Genomic DNA, 17,889 nt, shown 5'->3' with positions numbered 1-17,889 from the left:
ACATGGATTGTATTAGGAAAGAATCAGGAAGCTTCTCTAGGGAAGTAAGGCAATGGTGAATAATTGCATATCCCAAATAACAGGATTTTTAGGATGCCTTCTTTGAAAAGATGGCATTTAAACTTGGTCCTAAAAAAATGAAAACTAGTCAGACACAGAAGTGGGTAAAAACTGAAAAGATAAAATAACTGGAGCAATTATCACTGAGGTGATCAAGTGCCTGGCACTTTCCAAGAACTAGGGCACAGGGACAATCAGGGGGAAGAGATACTGGGTCGAGGAACCACATCTTGAAGGGCTTTTAGAATATTGTATAAAATTTATTTACAAGCTATTCTTGAGAAATGGAAAGTCCCTGAATTTACTTAAACATAACAGCTACAAGGTGTAGGGTATTGGCACCTACTTTTCTCTTTGCCCAGAACTCTCTCCCTCCAGCTTTCATAACTCACCCTTGAACTTTGTCAAATATTTAGCCAAATATCAAATTCCCAGTAAGGCCATCTCCCTCTTCTCTATTAAAAGTTGCATACCACAATTTCTCATTCCCTTCCATACTTTCTTTTCCTTCTTAGCACTTGTAACTGTCCAAACTATACATATTTACTAACATTTCTTATTTATTGTGTGTTTGTCCCATGACATAGCTCCATGAAGGCAGGGATCTTTGTCTATTCTGCTCAATACTGTTTCTCCTATACCTAGAAAAATGACAGGCACTTCATAAAGGTCCCTCCTATGGACTATATATCTGGGTCCCCCCAAAAATCATATGTTGAAACCCCATCCTGCAGTATTATGGTATTAGAAGGCAGAGCCTTAGGGGAGGTAATTAGGACTAGATGAGGTTATGAGGGTGAAGCCCCTATGAATGGTATTAGCGCCTCTGTAAGAGTCAGGAGAGCTTGCTTCCTCTCTGCTCTCTGCAGAAGTTGGCAGTCTGCAACCTGGAAGAGTGCTCTCACCAGAACTTGACCATGCTGGATCCCGGATCTCAGATTTCCAGCCTCCAGGATCATAAGAAGTGAATTGTATAAACCACTTAGGTTATGGTATTTTGTTAGAGCAGTTTGAACTAAGACAGTCCCCATAACTATTTCTTTAATTAATGAAGGATGTGCAAAATTCAAATCAGGAAAAACAGAATTTGCATCAGTCCATGAGAAGAATCTGAAAGAATGGGACTGTTAAGTATCTAAGGATTTAGTAACGGATTCAAAATAAGGAAAGAAGAAATGGTGCTGTAAAGGATAATTGCCTGATTTTGGCTAGTGGTGCTTTTCATTAGAGAGACAGACAGACAGACAGACTAGGGAAGGCTGCTGTGTTAGTCAGGCATTGTTCAGCCAGAGCATGGTAAATGGTCACCACACTGCACAAGTGCACTGTATTAACTTATACCTTGAAAGCATTTCCCACTGTTTAGAGAAGTTGTAATCCAGGCATACATTTTATTTAAGGTAGCCTTTCATATATGAAAATCCTAGGTCCGTGTCTTAAATATCTATTGTTCATTTTGATTATAATCAGAGCTCTCAACACTGGCAAAGTGTTACCTTTCCATCTTTTAAATCCCAATGAAGAATGCTTATTTTCAAGGTGTTGTAGTACTGTTTCATGTATCATTTCTCACAATCAGACCTGGTGAAGGGATTTGCCACAAAGGAAAAAGCAATTGCACACAAAAGGAACTGTTTTCTTTCAAGTTAAAATTCATTGTGAAAATGGGGAATTTTGCCTCGGGAAAAGACGTGGGCTTCTGTATTCAGTCCTATTTTAGACAGCAAATGTTGTCTTTGTGGACTAATTATAGGCATTTACCATAATAAGTTGCTTTCTGTTTTATGCAAGTTCTAAGTCATCAATTTAAAAAGTGCATTTTTTGTGAAGTGAAGTAAGGGTGTGTCTGTGGCTTACAAGAAATAACTAGTTATTATGTTTACAAAATAACCAAGCATTTCTACTTTCCGGAGCCCATTCTTACCTGTTCTTCTCATATTTCTGTCATAAGACAAGTGCCGCACTTCGCACTTGAATAAGGACATGAGCTCTCTCTTACTAAGAGAACAACCTTCTACACAGGTTGATTAGAGATACTACTCAAGCTATGATTATTCTCATTTAAATACCATAAACCTCATAATAGGGCACAGTATTCAGAAAGCTCCTAGGGCATGGTCTACTACTTCCCGTGTTCCTTTCAAGCTTGTTGACGCATTCCAATAATAGCTATACTTTCGCACATTCCCCAACATTAGTTTCTCCTTTTACTCACTTTTTCTTTTTTTTTATTTAAACTCTATCAATATCTTAGAAGGCCTTAACACTAAACACACCTTTTCTTCACCCACCTTTTTTTTTTTTTTAATTTTTTTTTTTAAGATTTTATTTATTTGCGAGAGAGAGAATGAGAAACAGAGCATGAGAGGGAGGAGGGTCAGAGGGAGAAGCAGACTCCCTGCTGAGCAGGGAGCCCAATGCGGGACTCGATCCAGGGACTCCAGGATCATGACCTGAGCCGAAGGCAGTTGCTTAACCAACTGAGCCACCCAGGCACCCGACCTTTTTTTTTCTTTCGACTATTTTATTTCAATCTTGTTTTTAACTTCTCTGTCACTCTAATATAGCCATACATTTCAATAAATATTTCTTTGGAGTTACCAATATATCTGCCACTCTGTTTGATCTCCATTATTTGTTGCAACTACCCCTACTCCTACATTTGGGCTCTAATTTCATTTTCGCCTAAATGGATCCTTTGTCAAGAAGTAGCAAACTTTCACAGTCTTTGCATGTTTGAGAATGTATTTATTTTACTCTCATATATTAAATGATACTGTTACTGGGTTTATAAGCTTAGTTTTAAAGTTATTTCTATGCTGTATTTGAAAGGTATTATACAATTACCTCTGATATCATTAATAAGAAGTCTGCTATCAATCTGATTATTACTCTTGTGTAAATCATGTATTTAAATTATTAATTACATAATTAAAATTATTAAGAATTTCATATTTAGGGGGCACCTGGGTGGCTCAGTCTGTTAAGGGTCCAACTCTTGATTTCAGATCAGATCATGGTCTCGGGATCCTGGGATCGAGCCCCACATCGGGATCTGTGCTCAGCAGGGAGTCTTCTGGAGGATTGTCTCTCCCTTTCCGTCTGCTCCTCCCCTCTGCTCTCTCACTCTCTAAAAAAAAAAAAGTTCATATTTTGCTTTAAGTTTTTATCATTTCTCTACTACGGGAAGTAGTAGTCTTAAGTCCAGTGTCTTAAGTCTAAATGTGTTTTATTTTGCCATACTGGACATGATATGTTTCTCCAAAACGTTTCCATTTAGTATTCATTCTTCTCTGTTCTTTCTATTCTCTTCTTTTAGAATTCATGTTCTTCATGAGCATGTTGAGAAGTATTTTGCAGTTCACTAATTCTCTCTCCTTGACCAGATCTGTGAGCAGTTAAATTTTAGGTCTGTCTGCTCTTTTCATTTCAGAAACTTCAAATCTACTCATTTGTTTATGTTTTCGAATCTACCTGTTACTCTCTTTACAGTCCATTATTCTTTTTCTACTGTTTGAATATTTTTAAATGATTTTTTGGAAATTTTTTTTCAAATAATTTCACCTATTTTGTTCTTTATGAATGTATGATCATATTTGTTCCTCCAATTACCTCTCTTCCACTGCTATTTATATCTTTTGATTTTAAAAAAAATATTATTTTATTGTGAGTTCATTTCATCAAAAGTTGTTTTCCTTGGGACCCCCTTGCCACAGATAATTGAATCCTACTACTCTAAAGAGTCTTTCATCTTTAGTATCATTCTCCATTATTTGTCTGAGACCAGATTTTTCTTGATTTCCTTTAAAACTTAAACCTCGGGTGCCTGGGTGGCTCGGTTGGTTGGGCGACTGCCTTCGGCTAGGGTCATGATCCTGGAGTCCCTGAATTGAGTCACGTCGGGCTCCCTGCTCGGCGGGGAGCCTGCTTCTCCCTCTGACCCTCCCCCCTCTCATGTGCTCTCTTTCTCTCATTCTCTCTGTCTCAAAAAAAAAAAAAAAAAAACTTAAACCTCATTCATTTACTTATTTATTTTATCACCGTTTTCCTACCAAGAGATATTTTGTTTGTTTCTGCTGAGGCTTCATAGATGTGTCTGATTCAGGAAGGGTTTTGTAATTTTCTCTTTTGCTTCATAATTAGTATGAATCTGAAAGTTATACTGCTGGAAGATATGAGCTTAGGTTTCTGATTTTTATCCACTGCTCCAGATGCACATTCTAGGGCTTCCCTAAACTGGTCAGTAGAGATTGTCTAATCCTTGTTCTTTGGTTGGACAAACAACCCTTGTAACTCCCGGCTTTATGCATATAGCAAATTTCCAGCTTGTCTCTCGAAGACATAGTCCTCATCTCAATTTTTACTGGGGCTTCAAAATTCTCTTAAGCCCAATATATTGTTCCAACGCACTATGAACTGTTTGGCTTCAGTTTCAGTTCCTGTATCAAATTCAATTTCGGTCTGGTTTTTTTGGGGGGGGAGGGTGTTCGTTTTGTTTTGTTTTGTTTGTTCCTAGGTGTTCCCTTTTTGGTCTTGAATTCAGGTATACATTCAACTTTGTCATTATGTTGCATCTAGTGTTTGTGTGCACTTCACTGTCAGAAAACCTAGGAGACCCATACTATCTCACTCTGACCCACTTACCAGAAGTTCCCACTTGTTTTCTACTAGTTCCTTCTCTATTTACTAGAGTGTGTTACCCAGCATTATTACTAATAAGATTACTAATATTCTTTTTTTTTTAAAGATTTTATTTATTTATTTGAGAGAGAGAGAATGAGAGACAGAGAGCATGAGAGGGAGGAGGGTCAGAGGGAGAAGCAAGACCCCCCACCGAGCAGGGAGCCCGATGCGGGACTCGATCCCGGGACTCCAGGATCATGACCTGAGCCGAAGGCAGTCGCTTAACCAACTGAGCCACCCAGGCGCCCCAAGATTACTAATATTCTTGAGGATACCTTGTCTGACTCATATCATCATTATGAGTTCTGTCTGTTTAATACTGTTCTTTCTCATTAATCTATTTTAAAACTTTTCTAGATCTACAAACACCTTAAACTTCATTGTTTTAACACCATTTCAATATGACAAAGCAGAGCTAAAATTTACTCCAAATCTCCTCATTCTCCCCGTTTCTACATGTATTGTCACAGTGCCAAATCCATGCATAATTTTGATTATTTTGGATATTTGCTAACTATAACCATCAGCACAGTGTTTCTATCAGGCTGAATTCTCTCTCACACAGTCTATTTGTAACTCCACTTTTTTTCTCAACAGCAAATATTTAAATATTTATCTGCTGTATGAAGCTCTCATTCTCACACATTTGAACCCACTCTTTAGCTCATTTTCTACCAAGTTCAGCATTCTTGGCACTTACTTTATTTGCATTTCCTACTTTTTCTTTTATTTTTTTTTTAAAGATCTTATTTATTTATTTGAGAGAGAGAGAGAGAGCATGTGCACAAGAGTGGAGTGAGGGCAGAGGGAGAAGCTGACTCCCTACTGAGCTGGGCTCAATGTGGGGCTTGATGTGGGGCTTGATCCTCGGACTCCAGAATCATGACCTGACCCGAAGGCAAACAGAGGCTTAACTGACTGAGGCACCCAGGCACCCCTGCATTTCCTACTTTTTACTCTCTACTTCCTTCTTCTCTGTAACATTAATGCTGCCTGTATCTTTCCTGTGAAGTACAGTAACTCTGTTCTCTGTACATTAGAAGATGGACAGTGATGGAATTGGGTTTATCTGTCCCAAATATGTATCTACAGCATTTTGGAGAGAGGGTTTCTTGAATCTCATTGAAAAATTTGGTGATAGATCATGATCTACAATGAGAAATCCAAATATGAATAGAAGTATTGATTTTAGAATTCCTTTTCAGGAATTTGTGAGGAGGCACGAGTCCCTAGGCAGTAAAAGCAGGAAATGGGAATGTACAGAATCGGAAGAGATCCTGATTTATTCCTGTGAAGGTAATCTTGTCTCATTACGCTTTGCATTTGGATAGAACCTTCCTAAAATTAGAGACTTCACACTCTGTATTAAACTGTTTAAAAAATTCTTTATATAAATAGCCAGTCTTGCAGTGGACATGGTTTGCCTCCATCAATATTTCTAAAATGCTGGCTGCTTACTTTGTTAACTCAGGGATAACTTTTTAGTTCTGTCCACTCTGAGCACTCAATGTATATATGTCTTACTTTCTGACAAAGTATGAAAATTAGAAAGTCACTACACTTATTTTATTGGAAATTACATCCCCTAGTTTTGATAAGGATAAAAATAAATAACCCTTTGGGAAGTGACATGGTTGTCCCCAGAAGTGCAACAGATAACACTATCAACTAATCTACTCCCAAAATCAGCTGCTCACAGGATGTAGCCTTTTAGTCATGTTACATTTGATGTATTTCATGGCATGCTTTGATATAATTTGTTTCAGAATACATTGCCAGTTTACCGGCACTGGAACATGAGCACAAATAATTATCATTTAGCAATAGTTGTTATTTCCTGTAAATTTTACTACTTCCCTTCTTTCCAGGATTTATGTAAATGATTAAGGTACATTGATAGTAGACTTAGATGAATTCTTCGTTTGAATAAGTATCTATACTTGTTTTACTTCTCCATTCCAAGAAGCACTTAATTATAGCTACTTTGCACAAGCCACCGTGAGAGGCTGGTGGAAGATGGTAGAGGCAGTAAACAATGACAAAACAAGGTTGTTTCTTTCAAGAAGTTCACTGTTAAGAGTGTAGTATATATTTTTAAGCAATTACATTCAGATGACTCATGCTAGGAGGAATATAGCTGATACTTTGTGGTGGAAACTATTAATCATATGTTTAATAATGCACAACAACATTGCAATACATAGAGGATTTTACTATTTGGGAAGTACTGTGCCAGATGTTTTCATTTGGTTGTATCATTTAATATCCATGCTGTGCCCATGTGTAGATGGAGAAATTAAGGCATGAAGTCGGCTCATTGACCCACCTAGCAAGTGGCAAAGTATTTTATCACTCACTGCGAGTCTCCATCCTAATATCTGATCAGATTAGTTATCGGGGCTGCAATGCCTGTCAGGTTTGTTGGCCAGTCCAACACCTACTTAATATATAACTTAGGCAAGTCACTTGATTGCTATTGGCCCCAGCTTTACCATCTATATAAAAAATGGAGATCATCTACCCCTTAGGGTTCTCACAAGAATCAACTGAATCATGCATATTAAACATTTGTCTCTTACCCGGGGCACCTGGGTGGCTCAGTCGGTTAAGCCTCTGACTCTGGATTTCAGCTCAGGTCATGATCTCAGGGTCATGAGATCAAGCCCCACTGCAGGCTCCACACTCAGTGTGGAGTCTGTTTCTCTCTCTCCCTCTCCCTTGGCACCTCCCCCTGCTCATGTGTGGTCTCTTTCTCTCTCTCTAAAATAAATGGATAAATCTTAAAAAAAAAAAAAAAAAAAAAACCACACACACACAAACATTTGTCACTTACCTATGGTAAATGTCTAATAATTTTTAGTTATATTGTTAATTTTTACTACTACCACTATTGATATATACCAAGATAGATTTGAGGTATAGTAGCTTTAACTTCAGAGTCACTTTCTGATAACAAGAGTTCTACATTGTTAAGATTAGTTGCTTCAAAATGCCCTCTCCTTCTTATCACTAGACACTTGTATTTCTAATTTTGCATAAGACTGTTATCTCATTGTGTGGGTGGGGAAACATGGGGATTATTCATTTATTTATGACATTTAATGAATTCCCCTATGTGCTAGTTACTGAGATTAATGCTGTAAGAAAAAATCACAAATGAGACACAGCCTATGTTTTCAAGAAGATTATTATCTACAGGGGAGAGATTATAATATGGGCGATTAGAACCAGGGCAATTAGAATATGATGGGGATAAGTATCATGTTAAGGGTATATTCATGACTTTATTACAGAGTGTAAGAATCACAAGGGCAAGGGTGTTGTCTTGTTCACTGCTGAGCCCCCAGCACTTAGGACAGTACCTTGCACATAGCGGGCACTCAGTAAAAACAGGACAAAGAATGAGTGCTATTTAAGAGATGCTAAGCTACATGAAGGGGTAAGAGGAGGCTTGTTGAATGGGGTGACCAATAGGAATTAGCTCATGAGGAGGATGAAAGTTATTCCAGGAAGTATTTATCAATTGCAGAAAATCCTGGAATAGAACAGTTCTAAATAGTTTTAAGAAAGTGTAAGTAGTTCAACATGGCTGGAGCTTAGCTCTAGAGGGGGAGAATAAAAAGGAGAGGAGAAAGATCTCGAGGAGCTCAGCACACCCTGATAAGGAGTCTTTGGCTCAATGGGGGAAATATGCAAGCTTATCAGCAGCAAAGTGATAACATCAGGCTTGTCTGTGAGACAAAACAGTATAGCTGCGATGTGGAGAGTGGATGAGGTGGACAAAAGGAGAAACGGGAAGGAAATGATAAATTAAATATAAAGTTTTCTACAGCCTTCATATAGATTGAGCATAATTTGGGGGTTAAATCTAAATATCTTTTACTAGGAAGCCCCTCATGACATGTTCATACTTAGTTTTTGCAACACTTAGCTGAGCATAATTTTATTTTTTTATTTTAATTTTTTTAAAGATTTTATTCATTTATTTGACAGAGAGAGACACAGCGAGAGAGGGAACACAAGCAGGGGGAGTGGGAGAGGGAGAAGCAGGCTTCCCGCCGAGCAGGGAGCCCGATGCGGGGCTCGATCCCAGGATCCTGGGATCATGACCTGAGCTGAAGGCAGACGCTTAACGACTGAGCCACCCAGGTGCCCCTGAGCATAATTTTAGAAACAGGCATGTAGAAACGGAAGGTAAAAAATAAGATGTTGAGGCTTTATTCTGTTGATACATGATAGAGAATTCAGTTACGAGATTTCATAGTCTGACTGAGAGCACTAAATATTTAATTAGGGAGAAGCAATGTATACTTGTTATTGAAAACCAACACTGTGAAATAAACTGCACCCTTCAAGAATTCACTAGAAAAACTCTCCTGATTATTACTCATTACAGAAATTGAACTGAACTGAAAATTTGGGATATACATTTCTGAAAACAGAACTTTTTTTTATTTTAGTGGCAAACAGCAGAATTTCACAAGGATTTTGCCTCTTCAAACAATTTCAGCTTTAATGACTAAGAATTGTTCACAATTTCAAAATTAAATCTCTACTTTGAATGTCAACATTGGAAACCTTGGTCCCTCTTGAGTCAATTTTAAAATAGAAAGCTTTGTGGGATAGGTTTTACACTACCACTCAATATATAGCATATACTCTCTTTCATATTTTGATTTAATTTTTGACATCTAAAGGTTTTAGCTGATTGAAGTGTTTCCAATCTGTTAAGTGAAAAAGACATTTTGATGCTTCTGTTAACATCCTGGTTCCTAAAAGTCTATTTCCTAAATTGGAGGGTTTCCAAATATTATTAAAAAGAACTGAGAGTGCAGCAATTTTCATCTGACTGGAGTGGGTTCACACAGTATCTTTCTCAGAGGAACAATTTTCTTAGTAATATATCTGCTTACTGTTTTCTTTTTTTTTCTTTCTTTTTTTTCCTTTTTTGAGAGAGAGAGAGAGCAAGAGCAGGAACACAAGCAGGGGGAGTGGAAGAGGGAGAAGCAGGCTTCCTGCTGAGCAGGGAGCCCGATGCGGGGCTCGATACCAGGACCCTGAGATCCTTACCCGAGCCAAAGGCAGACACTTAGCGACTGAGCCATCCAGGTGCTCCGATATATCTGCTTATTTTTGTCACTCCAAATCTGAAAGAAGGAATTTGGGACATGTGTATACTGTATACCATTTTCTTTTTTTAAGATATTTTTAATTTATTTATTTGAGAGAGAGAGCACAAGGGCAGGATGAGAGGAAGAAGGAGAAGCAGACCCCCCACTGAGCAGGGAGCCCAATGTGGGGCTCGATCCCAGGACCCTGGGACCATGACCCCAGCCGAAGGCAAACACAACCTATTATTAATCCACCTAGGCACCCCTGTATACCATTTTCTATATTATGATGTCCTACCAGCAACATGCATATCTGAAGAAATGTAACTGTTTCCTCTGGGGTAATATATTTTTAAATAATACAAATCCAGTAATTTACTCTTGTCTCAACTAGCAGGATTACATAATGACCACAGAACATACAGGAACATAAAAATATGCATTATCAAATCACACATAGGTGATGAGTACTCCAGTTAAATGGTCTTTTATTCTAGGATTTATGGGATTTTAAAGGAGTATTAAATTCTAGAAAACTTTATAATGTTGCAGTCCAACTTTGTATATACAATCTCCATTCATGTGCTTTGTGAATTAACTAGAAGGGAAAACTCCAGGTATTAATTCCATATTTCATATCTTCACTACCTTGCATTCTTGGCATAAATCATTTGGTCACAGTGTGACTCCTTTTTACATGTTGATAATTTTGGTTTGTTAATATTTTGTTGAGGATTTTTGGATCTATATCCTTAAGAGATATTGATCTGAAGTTTTCTTGTGATATCTTTATCTGATTACAGAATCAAGGTAACATTGGCCTCACAGAATGAGTTGGGAAGTATTCCCTCCTCTACTATTTTGATAGATTTGAGAAGGATTGGATTGGGATTAATTATTCTTTAAACATTTTGTAGGATATATCAGTGAAGGCATGTAGGTCTGGGCTTTTCTACTGCCAAGTTTTAAATTAGTAATTCAATACTCTCTCTCTGGTTATAGGTCTTTTCATATTCCTTTTTTTTTTTTTTAGTAAACTACAGTGATGTGTGTCTTTCTAGGTTTCTGTTTGTTTGTTTTCTTTTTGTTTTTTTTTTCCATTTCATCTAAGTTATTTAATTAATTTGTTGGCAAGCAGCTGTCCAAAGTGTTCTCTTACAATCTTTTTATTTAGGTACTGTCAATAATGATGGTTCCTCTTTCACTCCTGATTTGAGTAATTTGAGCCTTTTCTCTTTTTTCTTGATCAGTCCAGCTAGAAGATTTCCAATTATGTTGATCTTTTCAAAGAACCATCTTTGGGTTTCTTTGATTTTTCTGTATTGTCTTTCTATTGTCTAGTTCACTTAGTGCTACTCTAACCTTTTGGTTGTCATGGATTGTTTGGTCTCCTGTATCTAGCTCCTTAAGATGGAAGCTTATGTTATTAATTTGAGATCTTTCTTTTTTAACACAGATGTTTATAACTATAAACTTCCCTCTGAGTACTGCTTGAGCTGCATCCCATAAGTTTTGGTACATTTTGTTTTCATTTTCATTCATCACATAGAATTTTCTAACTCCCTTAATGATATCTTATTGGATCCATTAGTTACTTAGGAGTATGCTCTTTAATTTCCACATATTTGTGATTTACCAATTTCACTTCTGCTATTGATCACTAATTTAATTCCATTGAGGTTAGAAATGTGCTTTACATAATTTTAATGCTTTCAAATGTATTGAGAGTTGTTTTGTATTGTAGCTTAAAGTTTCGTCTGTTCTCAGGAACTGTTAATGTGTGCTGGAGAATAATATGTATTATGCTATTGTTGGTAAAATATTTTATGGACATCTGTTAGGTCTAGTTGTTTTATAGTGTTGTTCAAACCTTTTATATTCTTGTGGATATCTGCCCAGTTATTCAATCTGTTATTGAAATAGGAGTATTGAGTCTCCAATCTATTACTGGTAAATTGTCTATCTCTTCAATCTTTCATTTCTTGTTTCTGTATTTTGAAGCTGCATTGTTAGGTACATATATAATTGTTTTATCTTCTTAATGGATTTATCATAACAGAATGTATCTTTTTGTCTCTGGTGACAGTTTTTTCTTTAAAGATTTATTTTGTCTGATACTGTTACAATGATTCCAGCTCCCTCATCCCTCTTGGTTTTCAGTTATTTTTCTATGATGTGCGTAAATATAAATTTTTTTATTTACCTCATGTCAGACTCATTTAATTTACTGGTTTTATGGGTTGCTATTTTTGAATAAATTCAAAAAAAATAATTTTTCTTGTTTTTTTTTTCCTGCTTCATTCTCTCTCTTCATTCTGTCTAGAACTTTTATGTTCTATTATTTCAGATAATGATACTCTGTAAAGTTTTAACATTTCTTTTCATTTTGCTTTACTTTGAATAACTTTTTCATGTCTTCAAGTTCACCTGTACTTTTTTGAGAGCCCTATGGGTTGCTAATTTTATTCAATAATTTAAAAAATTTTAGATATGATTTTTTAATCTCAGATTTTCCATTTTTTTACAGTTATTATGTCTGGTTCTGCATCTATCAATGAGTATTTTTCCTGATTATTGCTAATTGTTTTGTTTTGTTTTTTCATGCCTAGTAATTTTTATTGGATATGGGACATTGTGATTGATACATTTAAAGATTCTGGATTATGCCATCTTTCCCAAAGACCTCTAAGTTTTTTTCTAGCAGTCAGGTACATTACTGAGGGAATATTTTAAAAGTGTGGAGACTTGGTTTTATATTTTTTTGTGGGGACAGATTTATTTTTGTTTTGTCTTTTGATACAGGCATATTTCTTAATCCTAGTTTGTAGTTACTACTACTAAGGCATGGTCCTTCTGACGTTTCAAAGGAAGTCTAAGGTACTTAGGAGACCTTAGAATTTTGTATAACCAAAACTCCAATTTTGTGTTCCTTCGGTTAAGTAGAAGCTTAAAATCCTACTCAGCTCTTTCAGTGTTCTAGTTGTTTCCTCTTGGATCCTTGACATTTCACTTGTTCATGCACTATTTAAGGGTCAGCCAAGGATTTAATGAGTCATGTGCACATTTTGGAATATCTTCTTTATATAAGTCCTTTTATTTTTTTTAAGATTTTATTTATTTATTTGAGAGAGAGAGAACACAAGAGAGTACAAGTGGTGGAGAGGGAGACGTAGACTCCCCACTGAACAGGGAGCATGATGCAGGGCTCTATCCCAGGACCCCAAGATCATGACCTGAGCCGAAGGCAGACACTTAACCTACTGAGCCACCCCTGTGCCCCTAAATGTATCTTGATAGAGATATATATAACTATGGATATGGACGTGTGGTATAATGCTCACCCAAATCCTAATAGTGTTAGGATTTAGAGCTATTTTCTAATTCTTTTCAGCTGTTTTGTTTAAATATTTGCATTGTATAGATGTCAAAATTCATATTCTGAAGGTCAAAAGAACCCGTGGTATTTTTAAGGGTACCACCAATATCATTATTTTAATAATTTGAGATTTATTTTTGTTATTTTTTAATAAGGGCAGGAATTATCCCTATTTGCCATTGCATTTCTGTCAATAAGAAAAGTGCCTGGCAACCAGTAGGTGATCAATGATGATGTACTGAATAAATGAGTGAGTATACAGCAAGAATATACTTCAAATTAACATAAATTTCTCACTCCTACCCTACTTTACTGTCTTTGAGGAGGATTACCTAGAAGCTCAATCTGTTACTAATGGTAAAAATTAATTTACTTTTTCTAACATATTTTTTATCTGTTTTTTTCTTTACCAATGAATATAGTCCTCAGATTTTGATTCTCATGGAGTCCTTTCTGATTAGTCTTGAAACTCCCCGTTGCTAGTTGGAATATGGAAGAAACTAGGGCCAACCAACAATCTGTCTGAAAATAAGAGAAGCCACCCACCTGGGGTCAATAACCCACTCTATTTCATGAAGCCATTCTTATTTCAACACTGAAGTGCTTTGGATAGGTTAAAATGACAATGCTGATTGGTTCAGCTACCAAGGTCACAGAAGGGGTTCACTTTACAATTATATCCACTCAGAGAAGTCAGTAATGCATCCTGCTGAGGAAACTTAAGGCTCCAGCTTGCTCATGATCCATCTGAGTGAACTGATTGATAATCTATGCTACTGTATCCTGCATCTCTGCCTCCAGAAGAGCTCAACCTATCAGAACCAACTATGCTTCTTAGATAGCTTTAAAAAAGTGAAGAGCACAAAAACAAATATAATCAGAATCAATTACCCAGATTTTTTCTAAATTAATTTGAACTTCTGGATAATAGAACAGTCATTTCTGAAAGAATTGTTTTGAACCTATAAGTGATGTGCTTTTTCAAAATGATATACCTTTATACTTGAGATATATAAATCCAGTTTTGAATAATTTTATTACTTTTGGTTAAATATCAATGCGGTAAGTTTTAGTCTATTCAGTTGCTAACAGTTCACTCATTCATGATGTAGTCACCTTTAATATTGAACAAAGGGGACACACACTCACATACACAGACATCCACATGCACACACACCTACAAAGAAAAGTCTGCAAGTATTTAATTGATTAAAAAGTAACATAAAGCTTGACAGTGGCATTGACGTAAGTGCCCAGTCTGACGTGAGAGAGCTGAGCTAAAACAGAACTCAAAACCTTCTCAGTTCATTATCAGTTCTAAAAAATGGGATGAAACATTTATCTCCTAAACTTGGACACAATTGAATCTGCAAAAGGATTCACAACCAAGAATGGAGAGACTTTCTGGGAGAAGTCAGGATTTTAACATAGAAGAAAATTGAGGGTCAAGAAAAAAATTAGCCACCGCATTTTAGATGGTTTTTTAATATTTACCTTTTCCTGACTGGCACATAAAAACATATTGTAAATAGCACATGGCTGCAACAATCATCCTCAGATCCCTTTCCATACACTCTCACCCTGCCTCACAAACTATTACCTCCAATTTTAGAATGTCCATCTCCGTAGTGAAGTATAGCTACCTTGCTGTAGTATACTTCTGAACCATCCCACTGACTTTTCCTTTGGACTTCATATATGGCCCTGGACTTCTGTTATTTTGATTTTGGATACATCTTGTCTCTGCTTACATTTCATTTTAGCCTTACAGACCTGTATCACGTGAAGAGGCCCAAGATGCAGCAAATGAGGTTGGGTTTCAGACAGTAGGTCTTTGTACATGGAGCTCGCCCTGTGAGCCTGGGTGCTAGAAAGAATTCATTCAGCCTTTGACACCAAGCAAAATTTAACCCCAAATTTTAAAGCATTTTTTAAGGGTGAAAATTTATCTCTTTAAATGATAAAGTACATCCAACATAGTTGAAGTAGACTGTGAGCTCCTTAAGGTCAGAAACTGCCCTCCTTAAGGTCAGAAACTGCCTTATCATTTATCGACAATGCTCAATACACTGCAGGAGGTCAATGACTGCCAAATGAGAGAATCAAAGAATGAAGAAAAACCAAACAAATATATCTTCTTAAATAAATTTATTCATTTAGATACTATACAGATGGAATGTTTAGTCAAATTTTATACTTTTTTTTTTAAATTTTATACAACTTTTAAAAATCCAGCTATTACCAAGTCTTTTATATTATTTTCCCCTAGACTCATGGAGCAGCACAAGAAAATTACAAGTTGAAATTATTTTTTTAAAATTTAAGTCTAAGTTTCCGGTATTCCAGATTTTTCCAAGGTTATTTTAAAAATAAAACCTTAGTTTATTTTTATTTTTATGAAAATGTATCAACCCAACATTTTTATCAGAGGTTTAATTTTTCTTACTTACAGGTTTTCTTTCTCTTAAGAAATCATAAATGCCAAAGCTTTCCAGATCTATTTCAAACCAGTCCCTGATGTCACTCTAATATTATCCCCATCTACTTGACTTTCTCTTACATTTTTTGTGTAGATTTTCCCCCTTATTTGATGTCTCATCAACAATAATCTTGAAAGAAAACAAAAATACTAAAATCTTTTTCTCTCTTTTTAATACCATGATAACTGCTCTTCTTTATTGTGGCATTTAATTAATTGTATATGTCCAAGTAAATCCATTTCCTTAAAACTTTATCTTCTAGTTTGCTTTCCAGTCTGACAACTGACAGGTAATAAAATGTTTAGGTCAGCACTTTTCTACAAACTCACAAAAAGTCAGAGACTCCGTGTCAAGCTCTCTCAGACTTATTTAATCACTATGAGTGGAAAGGATGACAAATTTTGATTAAGACCAGCTAAACCAATCAATAAAGACCTTGAACTTGCATAAGTTACTACTGGCTATTCATAATAATGGTGATAGCCTGAAAGTAAACCCTCAAACCATTAACACAAAATGAACAACAGATAACTTGACAAAATAATTTTTTCTCCTAAAGTGTTGTTTCAAGTTCGCATACCTATGTCAGTATTCTAGAAATTTAAATTATGCCATTCTTGGCTGTTGTCCCTGTTTTTTTTTTTTTTCTTTTGAAAATATTTTCTCCAGCTTATCATTTAGATGACTTTATTCCCAAAACTCCATTAAAAGCACAAATCAGGGAAATCACAGAAGGGTTAGCGGCAGGGTACTGTTGCTGCCTACCATTTTTATGGATCCCAATTTTGATGTAGTAGTTGAAGTTCAAAAGGCAGAGAAGGTCAAGGTGAAGGTGTACTACTTGAAAAGCCTCAAGACCCATCGGATATAAAACTTAAACAAACAAGAAATTACTTTCGTTGATTAAATGTAGATTGAATTAGGAGGAAAAAATGACAGGCACTGCTAAGGTTATATCCCCCACACATTGTTTACCTCAGCATGACTGATTCAATCTGCTGAGCCCCAAGGAAGGCCAAAGATGTCACTCATGGACTCCACACAATGCAGAATCCTTAGAAGAGCAAAATCGAAAAGTTGCACTTTATCCACTCACAGCCTGGAGCCACTGTTCTCATTCGGTCTTGTGTTAGCAGAACAATGAACTACAGCAGGCATTGGGTTGTTCCGCATAATAATTATAGGTATCCCACAGGCAAAGCTGTTGTTGCTTTTAAGACTTGACAGAATGTGTCTTGTAGGCATGACCTAGCAGATGGGGACTTTTTTCTTTCATCTTTCCCCAAAGCCACCTAGGTGAAATATATAAAGCATCTTGATAAGGGATGTATTTTTCTCCTATAGGGGTAGTTTGATTACTATAAGCTGCTCTTCTTGTTCATTCACCTGAAAAATAATTGCCACTCTGTGGTGGAAGAAGTCAAGTATGGCCACAGAGGCAGGGATAGACCTTTTGCTCCATCCTGCTAATTCGTGTCACCTACTGCACTGGCTTATGTATTGATGGTAGAAAAAAAAAAAATGAAGCAGAAAATTAAGTCTGAAAGGATTTTTTGTCCTGCTGTCACTTTGTACAACATTTAGTTCAGTTGACATGACACTGTGCCTTTTGTTACATAAAACTGTCACATTGTCCCCTTCTGGTTAGCTGCAGTTGCTGCCCAAATCAATAATATCTGTCAAAACTGTCAACTAACGAAAGGATCCTATGATATGTTGGCTGCAGTGAATGATATTTTTGACTATCTCTTTAAATGTTACCAAATTCAGTTCAAACACATAGTAGAAATGAAGAAATGACATAAGCTTTGTAAATCATATAACACGTGAAATGAGGGCATCACTTACATACATCAGGTATATATTATTCGGTACACTTCTCGTAATTTTAAAGGAAATTTTTAGAAGTCAATTTGGCTGGAGGTGGGTGGGGGGATGGGATGATTGGGTGATGGGCATTAAGGAGGGCAGGTGATGTGATGAGCACTGGGTGTTATACTCAACTGATAAATTACTGAACACTACATCTGAAACTAATGATGTACTGTATGTTGGCTAATTGAATTTAAATTAAAAAAAGTCAATTTCAGATGGATTACTTTTATATAACAGAAACTTTGACTCCTAAGCAAAGAGGCAGCTCAAAAATGCTGAGCTTCTATTCATTTTCTCCTCTATG

The sequence above is a fragment of the Mirounga leonina genome, unplaced genomic scaffold (assembly GCF_011800145.1).
Source record: "Mirounga leonina isolate KUSES-001 unplaced genomic scaffold, KU_Mleo_1.0 Mir_98, whole genome shotgun sequence".
Classification (NCBI taxonomy): domain Eukaryota; kingdom Metazoa; phylum Chordata; class Mammalia; order Carnivora; family Phocidae; genus Mirounga; species Mirounga leonina.
Note: the sequence above shows the minus strand (reverse complement) of the source record.